The 14,996-nt window shown below is 36.6% G+C and overlaps 1 long non-coding RNA gene and 1 other non-coding gene across 2 annotated transcripts; one reads left to right on the top strand and one right to left on the bottom strand.

Moving 5' to 3' along the window:
• Positions 1-1,725: 1,725 nt before the first annotated feature.
• On the bottom strand, positions 1,726-3,374 carry LOC112708465 (uncharacterized). Its single transcript, XR_003156342.3, has 2 exons — positions 3,099-3,374; positions 1,726-1,955 (listed from the first exon to the last, which is right to left on the bottom strand). It is a non-coding gene; the product is annotated as an uncharacterized lncRNA (long non-coding RNA).
• A 10,775-nt stretch (positions 3,375-14,149) lies between these two features.
• On the top strand, positions 14,150-14,253 carry LOC112708521 (small nucleolar RNA R71). The gene has a single exon (XR_003156375.1). It is a non-coding gene; the product is annotated as a small nucleolar RNA R71 (small nucleolar RNA).
• The last annotated feature ends 743 nt before the right edge of the window (positions 14,254-14,996 follow it).

Below are 14,996 nucleotides of genomic sequence, written 5' to 3'. Positions count from 1 at the left end.
GACTTAGTTAATACTTTTTTTTAAAGAACTAATTAGTCTAAAGTTTAAATTTTCAAAAATCTAGTTATCACTTTACTCAAATATATGCATAATCAAACTAGTTTACGAACTAATGATTTAAACTTATTCGAATTCAAACTCGCTTCGTTTAATATATGAACGTAAAAATTTAAGCACAAGCTCAACTTACAAAGTTACGAACTTAGTATATCAAAGGGTTAAGTACTTTTTTTGTCCCTAAGGTCTTGGGCCAAAATCAAAATCGTCCCCGACCTTTTTTTCTTATTAAAATCATCCTCAACGTTACAAAATGTTAAAAAATCGTCCTTTTGTCCAGAAACAACATATTTTAGACGATTTTATCCTTACATAAAAATAAAAAAAAAAACGCTTCAAAAGAAGGGTTCCACCAGTCACCAGATTCGTCCCCCTTTCCACGTCATACTCCCTCACTTCCTTCAGAAGCCGCAAGCTCTTCCCCACGCTCTGGTTACCTTCCATGCCACGACGACGACGTAGGTTCCAGCTCCGCCGCAACTTTGACAGGGAGAACCGGCCAGAGCAGAAAATAGAGAAGCTCGCGAATCTGCAGAATGAGACAGAGGTGAAGAAGAAAGAGGCGTTGGTGGAGCTGAAGCGAGTGGTGAAGGACCTGCAGTAAGGAGAGGACTTGGCGATTTATAATTTTCTGGGTGTTTTCGTACTCTCTTAATGGTGGAAAACGGCATCACCAACCCTCTACTCCCTCTATCCTCTTCCTCTAACCACATAATCCTCAACCTCTCCGAATCCCAATTCCTCCCGATTCCCCCAACCTGTTTCAGTTCATTGGATGCTCCGAACCCCCAATCATTCCTCCTATTTTCGTTCTTCCTTTTTTTAAGAACATAAATATCATTTGTTTTTAATTCTTTTTAATTTCTGTGGTTGCTGTTTTGAATCTAAAGTTACCATTGATGATTGTTGAATTGTTGCTAAATCTAAAATTTCTAGTGATTTATTTTGTGGATGTTGCTGTTGATTTATTTTGTGGTTGTTGTTGCTACTGAATTTACTGAATTTGTTTGTTGCTGTTGAATCGGTATACCAATGCACTTGTTATGAAGAGTTTGTGCAAGCAGGGGAGGTTAGATGAAACTGAAGGGTTCTTGTTTGGCTTGGTGGATGGTGGCAAAGAGCTTCATACTGTTAGGTTGGTTAGGGAGTTTGGAGATTCAGGCTGCTAGGTTGGGATTATGCTTATGGGTTTGGATAAGGGGCCTTTTGCAGTGTGGCTTGAATGAGGTCTTGGAGTTTTTAAGATAGAAGAAGGAAGATGAAGGGTACAATCCTAGTTTGCTGTTTTATATTAAAGGGAGATTTTTTTAAAATTTTTGTTTAAGGGTAAAATTGTCCATAAAATATTGTTCATGAACAAAAGGACGATTTTTTAACATTTTGTAACGTTGAGGATGATTTTAATAAAAAAAAGGTCGAAGATAATTTTGATTTTGACCTAAAACTTTAGGGACGAAAAAAATACTTAACCCTATATCAAACTATTAAAGAGAAGTTTATAAAGTTTTGAAAACTCAAACATAATTGAAGCACAATATTTTTAAAAGGGTTTAGCTAATATGTACATTTAGGGTACATGTTTTAAGTTTATAAATAATTTTTTTATTAAAAATATAAAAAATATAAGTTTTTAATATATTTATTTTACATCCATTAAATAAAAACAAGTAAAACAAGTAAAATTTTTTACTAATCTTATCATATACTTTTACGACACATAAAAACACACGTTACTTAACCCTTTTTAGAAATAGTGCAATTAAGTAACCAACGCTGATCAATTAATGCTCAGGCAATATTTAATGGGACCACTTCATTATTATAGAAACACATCCAAAATTAATGTCTTTCAGTTTCACATCTTCCCTCTTTTCCATTTGAAATTCAAAATGGTATCCCTGAAAATTTTCAACATATATTCAAAACAAAATCATAATAGAATCAAAACAAAAATAAAAAAGAATCAACTAAGCACATACAAAATTCTTCACACCCAAAGAATGAAATTAAGCACATCTGAATTAAGGTAGAAGATCTAATACAATTTTAAAAAAAATCCAAATCCAACTAAACTAAACATTTGAAATTTGAAATAAGTTGTGTGAATTACCTCCTAATGCAATCGAAGTTAAAAATCAAGTTTTGAAGTATTTTTCATAAACTATAATTAAGGCCTACTTGTAAATATTAGGGGTGTACATGGCCGGGTCACACCGAATTTGGCTTAACCTAAATTCGGTCCAAAATATAGACCAGGCTTAATTTTAGACTCTAACTCGATCTTAGATCCGATAAAACCTACACACCTTCCGGCTGGATAAAAATCGGATGAAAACTGGGTCTTTAACATATAAAAATCACCTAATCTCCAACCATTATTTCACAATTCGCACAGTAAAATTCACTTAAAAAAATATAACAAGAACCAACCCTTCTCTAAAATTAAAGATAACCATAATCAATACTAATATTGTCTAACAACACCAAATATTTAAATCAATACAAATAACACAATATTATGCATTAGTCTAAAGTCTTATGCATTTTAAATATAAAACATTAACTTATAATTTTATAATGACTAATAACACAAAATATTAAGGTTTACAATATTTGAATTCCACATAAGAATAGTCATCATCCATCACTAATAACACAAAATATTAATTATGTATGATAACCGGGCCACCGGGTCGAGTTCGGGTGACCCGAATTATGATTCGGACCCGACCCGAAATAATGACTGAGTCTATTTTTGAGACCCTTACCCGGATCTAAACCTGATGAAATTACACTAAATTAACCCCTAAAATATTCGAGGCCGGATCGGATCTTCGAGCCGGACCGGACCATGTACACCCCTAGTAAATATTACTAGTTTCTGAAATTTCTTAAAGATTCATTGATCTCTTAAACTTGATAAAAAGTGATGAAGAATTCATAGCATCATATATTCATATATAAGATAATATAAATTTAAACACGAACTTATGAAAACAAAAAATTAAAAAAGAGAACATGATTGTAAATTAGATACTAACCATTGTAAAACTTTATTTTCCGAACTTATGTTTAGCATGGCATTTCCTAATGCAATTGTCGATGTTCATTGTACCAGGCAAAAAACGTCGATTGCATTCAGCAATACACTTTGCTAACTCTTCATCAGCTGTTGCAATATAATAATTTAACGGAGACAAAGGCTCTTCAAGAATAGTGTTATGAAATTCAGCAATGGCAAAACATATAAACATTCCAAGTATCAACATTGTAGTTGCTCGTGTCACACCGTTTCTGGCCATATAAGTCTCTCTTTGTTGTATATATTATGCAATAAAAAATTTATGGTAAAATAGGTTTTATACAAGATTATAATCTTCTTTTAATAATAATAATATTTGAAATATAATACTAGAACTAGGAATATTCTCCAATTAGTCTATGTCCTCTTAATTGTACTAGGAGCTACAACTTAATCCTAACAGAGAGTTGTTTTAGAATAATTTATTTAAGTATGTTATATGTACACTAAAAATCAATCATTAATTATTGATATAAAATATATATTAAACATAAGTTAGATATATAATAAATTATTTGTATATAATAAATAATGATTAATTTAATGACTGATTTAATAGTTAATCTTTTTGTATCCATAGTATTTTTGTAATTTATTACTTTTGTTAAGTTTTACTATCTCATTGCAATGAATTTTACAACAGGTATTATTGTATAATGGAAAAGTATATGAAACTAAAAGGTTATCAGCTAAAAGTTAAAAATTACATTAATTTATATTAATAATTAATTAATTTTAAATTTTTTAAATTTAAAATTTAAAAAATTTAAAATTGATTAAGTAAACCTAATTAAAACCTATAAAAAATTGAGGAATTCTCCATATACAAGCATTTTTTTATACAAGTCTTTACAAGTTATTATATTAACGCGCTTGAACGTTACTGCACGTTCTTCTTCCTCTTCTTCTTCTTCTTTTCTTTAGTTTCTTACTTTCTCTTTCTCCTTCTTCAACCGTTACTGCACAATTTCACTGCACCGTCTTCTTCTTCTTGCTGCACATTCTTCTTCCTCTTCCTCCTCTTCTTCTTCTTCTTTTCTTTTGTTTTTTGTCTTCTCTTTCTCTTTCTTTATTTACGTGCTTTTCTCTTTGTTTTCTTTTTTTGTTATTCTTGATTTCCATTATTTTTTGATATCAAGCTCTGAAATCATTTTTGAAGAAGAAGAAGCAACAGAATATGAGGAGGAGAAAGAGAAAGAGTTCTGAATTATGCATAAAGTGTCCTTTGGGTGTATTTCTGTAATCGTTTGGATGTATTTCTGTAATCGTTTGGGTGTATTTCTGTAATCGTTTGGGTGTATTTATGAAGTTTCATTATTTTCAAAACGATTTCAAAGCTTAATTTCAGAAACCATGAAAATCGAAAAAAAAGAAGTAAGAATACCAGTAATAAACGAGTAAAACAACTAATGAAAAGGCAAAGAGAATAACGAAGAAATATCGTTTGGGTGCATTTTCTATAATCGTTTGGGTGTATTTCTGAAGTTCTATTATTTTCAAAACGATTTCAAAGTTTGATTTCAGAAACCATGAAAATAAAAAAAAAGAAGCAAGAATACCAGTAATAAATGCAAGTAAAACAACTAATGAAAAGGCAAAGAGAATAACGAAGAAATATCGTTTGGGTGTATTTTCTATAATCGTTTGGGTGTATTTTCTGTAATCATTTGGGTGTATTTCTGAAGTTCCATTATCTTCAAAACGATTTCAAAGCTTGATTTCAGAAACCATGAAAATCGAAAAAAAAAACGAAGCAAAAATACCAGTAATAAACGCAAATAAAACAACTAATGAAAAGGCAAAGAGAATAACGAAGAAATACATGGAGGAGGAGGAAGAAGAAGAATGAGAAGAAGAGGAAGAGGAAGAGGAAGATGAGTTGTTCATAATCCACGGTGAGTGAAGAAGAAGAAGAAGAAGAAGAGGAGGAGGAGGAAGAGGAAGAGGAAGAGGAAGATGAGTTGTTCATAATTCACGGTGAGTGAAGAAGAGGAAGAGGAAGAGGAAGAAGAAGAGGAGTCATTCACAATTCACAGTGAGTGTAGCGCTTTGGAAACTAAATAACGCATTAACTCTAATGTGTAGCAACTTGTAAAACTTGTAAGTCAAAAAGACTTGTATGTGTAGCAAGCCTCTAAAAAATTTTCTCTTCTCTCTCACATTAACCTACTCACCTCCAACAATTACACACACAGACCCCTCTCTCTCACCGTCATGTCCTCTCCGCCTTCCCACTGCAACCCACTCTTCCATAACGGAGCATGTACTGCAAGGTGCCGGTTATCATCTCGTCCAAACTTCTGCCACAGAACTTATGGAATTTGCTGTCAGCGCTGCAACTATGTGCCGTTGGACACCACTGACAACCAAAAAGTGTGTTCTTGCTATGCTAGCTTGACCACCCACGGTGGCAAGTGCAAGTGCCCTTAATTCCAATCAATTACTTAATTAAATCCATGCATGTGTATATTACTCCATCACCACGCTCTCAATAAACTCATGGAAGAATAATAATTGTTTACTCTTTTTTTTTTGTTCAATCCTTGTTGAATCAATAATCATTATTGTGCGAATTTGGTGGTTTCTTTTTATTTTTATTTTGTTTATATATGTACCATAATTTGCTGTACCGTTGTATCAATTATGTTATTAATAAAAGAGTTTATTATTTTATGTCAATGTTGTTTTCTGCGTTTTAAGATATTAGATGTTGTTTTGATGATTAAAGAAACTGCAAATTATGCACTTAATTTTAGTTAAAAGAAGTCTTTGAACAATTATAGAAATATAAAAAAATATTCATTTAATATAAAAAAAATCTAATACTTAACAAAAAAATATTCAGTTATATTTTGACAAAAATAATTAAATATCTATAAAATTTTAAAAAAATTATGAAATTCTTAAATAAATAGAGACATTCACATTTGTAATATAAAAAAATAAGAAAAATATATAAAAGAACATCTATTTAGTATGAAAAAAAACATTTTAATACTTAGTAGAAGAAACATCTATATATATTAACTTGTAAAAAGTATTTGGCTGATTTTCAAAAAATAAGGCGGAGCATTTAGCTATTGTAGTTTTCTCCAACCAGTACATACGTTTTCAGCTTCTATATTATTTTAAAAATAAATATATTCGAAATTAGTTTAGAAACTAAAATGCTCTTAAGAATATTTTTCTTATTCTTTTGGTTTACGTAGAATCTTAGGCTAGTATTTTTTACTAATTTTGATTAGCACTGATGGTTTTCAGCGGCTAAAAGAAGGGGGTTGAATGTTAGCCCCTTTTTATCAATTATACTTTTTAGTCTTTGAGAAAACTTTTTTATTTTTGTCTCGTCTCTAACTACGAGACTTTTATTTTTGTCTCATCACTTGGCACGAGATATTTTTGGTTTTATCTCCTGTGCAGTAGAAACAGAAATAGAGTAGAAGAGAAAGAAAGTTACACCCAGATATATCCTGGTTCAGCTGCTAAGTGCAGTGTAGCCTATATCCAGTCTCTATCACAACAATGATGGAATTTCACTATAATCATCCTAATTACAAACTATAAAGTGCTAACCCAACTTACAAGGAGATTCCACAGAATCATGAAACACAACAGAGATGTACAAAGAAACTCTAAGGATATCTATGACCTTTTCTTTTAATTTTGCACTCTCTGCCTTTTTTCGCTCTATGGCTTTTTCATACAAACCTTACTTGTTTGCCTTTTTCCATGAGACTCAAGACATGACAAAATTAAATAGAAAAATACAAAACAGAATACATTGAAGGAGAAGAACATATGTTAGCTCAAGTAGCTCTGAGAATTCTGTGCCTCGCACTCTCACCCTTTCTTCTTGAATCAAACCGTGACTGTTCACCCCTTTTATAGAGAGGAGAAGCCTTCACAGTTGAAACAAAAAAATCAAGCTTAACTTCTTTTCCTTCACACATAACCAGTTCGGCCAAAGAGAGAGAAGAGATAACCCATGAAAAACCCAACATGCAAATATCTCTAGTTCTTTCTTGGTCATCACTCTTCATCAATCCGAGCACTCCATCCTTGGCTTGCTCTCCAAGATGGAATTCTGGCCCTTGATGCTTCATGATGATGATGTCTTCATCTGCTCAAATCTCTGCTTCTTCCATCACGTAGCCACCCTAGCTACCTTCTGTGGTGGTTGAGCAGAATCAGAGACAAGTCATCCCTCCAAGGATCTCTACTTTGCTGGCCGAATCTTTCTCAACCATTTTTGGTATGAAGAAGCCAAGATCTCATCACGAAATTGTTATCACTGTTCTTTAAGTTGTATGAAATCATTATTGTGGCACCAGTTGTTATCACAACTCCGTTCAACTAACCAGCAAGTGTACTGGGTCGTCCAAGTAATAAACCTTACGCGAGTAAGGGTCGATCCCACAGAGATTGTTGGTATGAAGCAAGCTATAGTCACCTTGTAGATCTCAGTTAGTGATTGGAATCATAGAGTCAAATGGAATTAAATTGGATAAATAAAATAAATAAAAGGGATAGAAAACTTATGCAGATTTATTGGTGGGAATTTCAGATAAGTGAATGGAGATGCTGCATGGCTCAAGGACGCCTGCTCTCCTACTGCTTCTACTCAATCCTTCTTACTCCTTTCCATGGCAAGCTTTGTATAGGGGTTCACCATCAGCGGTGGCTACTTTCAATCCTCTTGGGAAAATGATCCTATGCGGCTGTCACTCGCACGGCTAATCGTCTGGAGGCATCACCCATGGTTGATGGCTACATCCCATCCTCGCAGTGAAAACTAATGCTCACGCACTCTGTCACAGTACGGCTAATCACTGGTTGGTTCCCGCTCCTACTGGAATAGAATCCCTTGATTCTTTTGCGTCTGTCACTAACGCCCAGCACTTGCAAGTTTGAAGCACGTCACAGTCATTCATTACCGGAATCCTACTCGGAATACCACAGACAAGGTTAGACTTTCCGGATTCCCAGGATCCTACTCGGAATACCACAGACAAGGTGAGACTTTCCGGATCCTCATAAATGCCGCCATCTATCTAACTTATACCACGAAGATTCTGTTGGGGAATCTAAGAGATACGCATTCAAGCTCTGTTGCATGTAGAACGGAAGTGGTTGTCAATCACGCACGTTCATAAGTGAGAATGATAATGAGGGTTACTTATCATCACATTCATCATGTTCTTGGGTACGAATGAATATCTTGGAATAAGAATAAAAGAGATTTGAATAAAAGAAAATAGAATTGCATTAATACTTGAGGTACAGCAGAGCTCCACACCCTTAATCTATGGTGTGCAGAAACTCCACCGTTGAAAATACATAAGTAAAAGAGGTTCAGGCATGGCCGAATGGCCAGCCCCCCTAACGTGATCAATGATCTCCTAAGATGAAGAATAAAACAAAACTGAGACCAAAGATGTCTAATACAATAGATAAATGTCCTATATATACTAGACTAGCTACTAGGGTTTACATGAGTAAGTATTTGATGCATAAATCCACTTCCGGGGCCCACTTGGTGTATGCTTGGGCTGAGCTTGATCAATCCACGAGCTGAGGCTTTTCTTGGAGTTGAACTCCGAGTTATGACGTGTTTTGGGCGTTCAACTCCGGATCATGACGTTTTTCTGGCATTTAACTCCAGACAGCAGCATGAACTTGGCGTTCAATGCCAAGTTACGTCGTCAATCTTCGAATAAAGCATGGACTATTATATATTTCTGGAAAGCCCTGGATGTCTACTTTCCAACGCCGTTGAGAGCGCGCCAATTGGAGTTCTGTAGCTCCAGAAAATCCATTTCGAGTGCAGGGAGGTCAGATTCCAACAGCATCAGCAGTCCTTTTGTCAGCCTTCTTCAGAGTTTTGCTCAAATCCCTCAATTTCAGCCAGAATTTACCTGAAATCACAGAAAAACACACAAACTCATAGTAAAGTCCAGAAATGTGAATTTAACATAAAAACTAATGAAAACATCCCTAAAAGTAGCTCAAACTTACTAAAAACTATATAAAAACAATGCCAAAAAGCGTATGAATTATCCGCTCATCACAACACCAAACTTAAATTGTTGCTTGTCCCCAAGCAACTGAAAATCAAATAGGATAAAAGAAGAGAATATACTATAAATTCCAGAATATCAATGAATATTAATTTAATTAGATGAGCGGGACTTGTAGCTTTTTGCTTCTGAATAGTTTTGGCATCTCACTTTTTCCTTTGAAGTTCAGAGTGATTGGCGTCTCTGGGAACTCAGAATTTCGGATAGTGTTATTGACTTTCCTAGTTAAGCATGTTGATTCTTGAACACAGCTACTTATGAGTCTTGGCCGTGGCCCTAAGCACTTTGTTTTCCAGTATTACCACCGGATACCCAAATGCCACAGACACATGACTGGGTGAACCTTTTTAGATTGTGACTCAGCTTTGCTAGAGTCCCCAGTTAGTGGTGTCCAGAGCTCTTAAGCACACTCTTTTGCTTTGGATCACGACTTTAACCACTCAGTCTCAAGCTTTTCACTTGGACCTTCATGACACAAGCACATGGTTAGGGACAGCTTGATTTAGCCGCTTAGGCCTGGATTTAATTTCCTTAGGCCCTCCTATCCATTGATGCTCAAAGCCTTGGATCCTTGCCACCCTTGCCTTTTGGTTTTAAGGGCTATTGGCTTTTTCTACTGCTCCTTCTTTTTTCTTTCTATTTTTTTCGCCACTTTTTTTTTTCGCAAGCTTCCTTTTTCACTGCTTTTTCTTGCTTCAAGAATCAATTTCATGATTTTTCAGATCATCAATAACATTTCTCTTTGTTCATCATTCTTTCAAGAGCCAACAATTTTAACACTCATAAACAACAAGATCAAAAATATGCACTGTTCAAGCATTCATTCAGAAAACAAAAAGTATTGCCACCACATCAATATAATTAAATTAAATTCAAGGATAAATTCGAAATTCATGTACTTCTTGTTCTTTTGAATTAAAACATTTTTCATTTAAGAGAGGTGAAAGACTAATGGATTTTATTCATAGCTTTTAAGGCATGGTTACATACTAATGATCATGAAGTAGAGACACAAAACATAGATAAACACAATAATTAAAAACCGAAAACAGAAAGAAATAAAGAACAAGGAATGAATCCACCTTTTAGTGGCGTCTTCTTCTTGAAGGACCAACAATGTCCTTAAGCTCTTCTATGTCCCTTCCTTGCCTTTGTTGCTCCTCCCTCATTGCTCTTTGATCTTCTCTTATTTCTTGGAGAATGATGGAGTGCTCATGATGTTCCACCCTTAATTGTTCAATATTATGGCTCAAATCTTCTAAAGAGGTATTGAGTTGCTCCCAATAGTTGTTGGGAGGAAAGTGCATTCCTTGAGGCATTTGTTGATGATGAACTTCCTCATGTTCTTCTTGAGGGCCGTGAGGAACTTCCCTTGTTTGCTCCATCCTTTTCTTGGTGATGGGCTTGTCTTCTTCAATGGAGACATCTCCATCTATGATAACTCCAGCTGAGTAACATAGATGGCAAATAAGGTGAGGGAATGCTAGCCGTGCCATGGGTGAGGACTTGTCGGCTATTTTGTAGAGTTCATTGGAGATGACCTCATGAACCTCTACTTCTTTTCCAATCATGATGCTATGGATCATGATGGCCCGATCCACAGTAACTTCAGATCGGTTGCTAGTAGGAATGATGGATCTTTAGATGAACTCCAACCATCCTCTAGCCACAGGCTTGAGGTCCAGTCTTCTTAGTTGGACTGGCTTGCCTTTGGAGTCTATTCTCCACTGAGCTCCTTCCACACATATGTCCATAAGGACTTGGTCCAACCTTTGATTAAAGTTGACCCTTCTTGTGTAGGGGCGTTCATCACCTTGCATCATAGGCAAGTGAAATGCCAACCTCACATTTTCCGGACTAAAATCTAAGTATTTCCCCCGAACCATTGTGATATAGTTCTTTGGATTCAGGTTCATACTTTGATCATGGTTCCTAGTGATCCATGCATTGGCATAGAACTCTTGAACCATCAATATGCCGACTTGTTGCATGGGGTTGGCTAAGACTTCCCAACCTCTTCTTTGGATTTCATGTCGGATTTCCGGATACTCATTCTTTTTGAGCTTGAAAGGGACCTCGGGGATCACCTTCTTCTTTGCCACAACATCATAGAAGTGGTCTTGATGGCTCTTGGAGATGAATCTCTCCTTCTCCCATGACTCAGAGGTGGCAGCTTTTGCCTTCCCCTTTCCTTTTCTTGAGGATACTCCGGCCTTAGGTGCCATTGATGGTGATGGAAAAACAAAAAGCTTAGGCTTTTACCACACCAAACTTAAAATTTTGCTCGCCCTCGAGCAAGAAAGAAAAGAAAAGTAGAAGAAGAAAAAGAAGAGAATATGGAACAGAGGGAGAAGAGGTGGTTCGGCTATGTGGGAGAATGTGGGTTTGTGATGTGTGAAAATGAAGAAGAGTGGAAGGGTATTTATAGGGAGAGGGGAGGGTATAGGTTCGGCCAATTTGGGTGGGAATGGGTGGGAAAATGAATTTGAATTTTATGAGGGTAGGTGGGGTTTATGGGGAAGAGGAGGTTGATATGAATGGTGAATGGGGTAATTGGGAAGAGGAATTGAGGTGATTGATGAAGAATATTGGGAATTGTGACATGGGATATTCAAATCACAAAAATAGGATTAGGAGGTAAAGTGGGAATATGGTAGGTGGGGATCCTGTGGGGTCCACAGATCCTGAGGAGGATCCTGTGGGGTCCACAGATCCTGGGGTGAAAAGAAATACCATTGCTTCACCATATAGGCATGTAAAATGCCTTCATGCATCATTCTGGCGTTCAAACGCCCATTGATGCATGTTCTGGGCGTTCAACGCCCATGTAATGCATGTTCCTGGCGTTGAACGCCAGTTTCATGCTTGTTTCTGGCGTTCAGCGCCAGCTTGTCCTCTCTGTGCACCTTCCTGGCGTTTAACACCAGGTTGTTGCTTGTTTCTGGCGTTCAGCGCCAGAATGGTGCTCTGTTCTGGCGTTGAACGCCAGCCAGATGCATCTTACTGGCGTTGAACGCCAGTCTGCGCTGCCTCCAGGGTGAACAATTTTTTTCTTCTGTTTTTGACTCTGTTTTTAATTTTTTTTTTATTTTTTCGTGACTCCTCATGATCATGTACCTAATTAAACACAAAAATAACAAAGAAACAAAATAAAATAAAATTAGATATATAAAATTGGGTTGCCTCCCAACAAGCGCTTCTTTAATGTCAATAGCTTGACAGTGACTCTCATGGAGCCACAAGATGATCAGGTCAATTTTTGTGTGTAGTCCCAACACCAAACTTAGAGTTTGGATATGGGGTTTGAACACCAAACTTAGAGTTTGGTTGTGGCCTCACAACACCAAACTTAGAGTTTGACTGTGTGGGCTCTTCTTGACTCTGAACTGAGAGAAGCTCTTCCTGCTTACTCTCTTTTGTCACAGAGGGATGGCCATGTGCCTTAAACGCAAGGTAGTCCCCATTCAATTGAAGGACTAATTCTCCTCTGTTGACATCTATCACAGCTCCTGCTGTGGCTAGGAAAGGTCTTCCTAGGATGATGCATTCATCATCTTCCTTCCTAGTGTCTAGGATTATGAAATCAGCAGGGATGTAAAGGCCTTCAACCTTTACTAGCACGTCCTCTACTATTCCATAAGTTTGTCTTACTGACTTGTCTGCCAATTGTAATGAGAACAAGGTAGGTTGTACCTCAATGATCCCCAGCTTCTCCATTACAGAGAGTGGCATCAGATTTATCCCTGATCCCAGATCACATAGAGCTTTTTCAAAGCTCATGGTGCCTATGGTACAAGGTATTAAGAACTTGCCAGGATCTTGTTTCTTTTGAGGTAGAGTTTTCTGAATCCAAGTATCTAGTTCACTAATGAGCAAGGGAGGTTCACTTTCCCAAGTCTCATTACCAAACAGCTTGGCATTCAGCTTCATGATAGCTCCTAAATATTGAGCAACTTGCTCTCCAGTGACATCTTCATCCTCTTCAGATGATGAATAGTCTTCAGAGCTCATGAATGGCAGAAGGAGATTTAATGGAATCTCTATGGTCTCTGTATGAGCCTCAGATTCCTCAGGATCCTTAATAGGAAACTCCTTCTTGCTTGAAGGACATCCCAGGAAGTCTTCCTCACTAGGATTTTCGTCCTCCTCCTCCCCTATGCATTCGGTCACTTTGATTAAATCAATGGCCTTGCACTCTCCTTTTGGATTTTCTTCTGTATTGCTTGGGAGAGTACTGGGAGGAGTTTCAATGACTTTCTTACTCAGCTGGCCCACTTGTGCCTCCAAGTTTCTGATGGAGGATCTTGTTTCATTCATGAAACTGAAAGTGGCCTTTGACAGATCAGAGACTATATTGGCTAAATTAGAAGTGTTTTGTTCAGAATTCTCTGTCTGCTGCTGAGAAGATGATGGATATGGCTTACTATTACTCAGCCTGTTGCGTCCACCATTGTTAAAGCCTTGTTGAGGCTTTTGTTGATCCTTCCAGGAGAAATTTGGATGATTTCTCCATGATGGATTATAGGTGTTTCCATAAGGTTCACCCATATAATTAACCTCTACCATGGCAGGGTTCTCAGGATCATAAGCTTCTTCAGAAGCTGCCTCTCTAGTACTGTTGGATGCCTGTTGCAATCCATTCAGATTTTGAGAGATCATGTTGACCTGTTGAGTCAACATTTTGTTCTGAGCCAATATGGCATTCAGAGCATCAATTTCAAGAACTCCTTTCTTCTGAGGTATCCCACTATTCACGGAATTCCTCTCAGAGGTGTACATGAACTGGTTGTTTGCAACCATGTCAATGAGTTCTTGAGCCTCTTCAGGCGTTTTCTTCAGGTGAATAGATCCACCTGCAAAATGATCCAGTGACATTTTCGAAAATTCAGAGAGACCATAATAGAATATATCTAATAGGGTCCATTCTAAAAACATGTCAGATGGACATCTTTTGGTCAACTGCTTGTATCTTTCCCAAGCTTCATAGAGGGATTCACCATCTTTTTGTTTGAAGGTTTGAACATCCACTCTCAGCTTGCTCAGCTTTTGAGGAGGGAAGAACTTATCTAAGAAAGCAGTGACCAGCTTATCCCAGGAGTCCAGGCTATCCTTAGGTTGTGAATCCAACCATATTCTAGCTCTGTCTCTTACAGCAAAAGGGAAAAGCATGAGTCTGTAGACTTCAGGATTAACTCCATTTGTCTTTACAGTCTCACAGATCTGCAAGAACTCAGTTAAAAACTGATAAGGATCTTCAGATGGAAGTCCATAAAACTTGCAGTTTTGTTGCATTAATGCAACTAGTTGAGGCTTAAGCTCAAAGTTATTGGCTCCATGGCAGGAATGGAGATGCTTCTTCCATCAAACTTGGACGTTGGCTTTGTGAAGTCACCAGCATTCTCCTTGCATCATTATTTTATTATTTTCGGCTGCCATCTCCTTCTCTTGTTCGAAAATTTCTGAAAGGTTGTTTCTGGATTGTTGTATTTAGCTTCTTAATTTTCTCTTCAGAGTCCTTTCAGGTTCTGGATCAACTTCAACAAGAGTGCCTTTTCCCTGTTCCTGCTCATATGAAAGAGAAGAAAACAAGAAAAGAAAGAGGAATCCTCTATGTTACAGTATAGAGATTCCTTTATGTTAGTAGAAAAAGAAAGGGGTAGAAGAAAGAAGAAGGATGGATTCGGATTTTTGGATGAGGAGAGGTGAAGAGAAGTGTTAGTAATTAAATAATTAAATAGAAGAAGAAAAGAGAAGAGCAATTTTCGAAAATAATTTTTGAA

The sequence above is a fragment of the Arachis hypogaea genome, chromosome 8 (genome assembly GCF_003086295.3).
Source record: "Arachis hypogaea cultivar Tifrunner chromosome 8, arahy.Tifrunner.gnm2.J5K5, whole genome shotgun sequence".
Lineage (NCBI taxonomy): Eukaryota > Viridiplantae > Streptophyta > Magnoliopsida > Fabales > Fabaceae > Arachis > Arachis hypogaea.
Note: the sequence above shows the minus strand (reverse complement) of the source record. Positions and strands in the feature narration are given on the sequence as shown.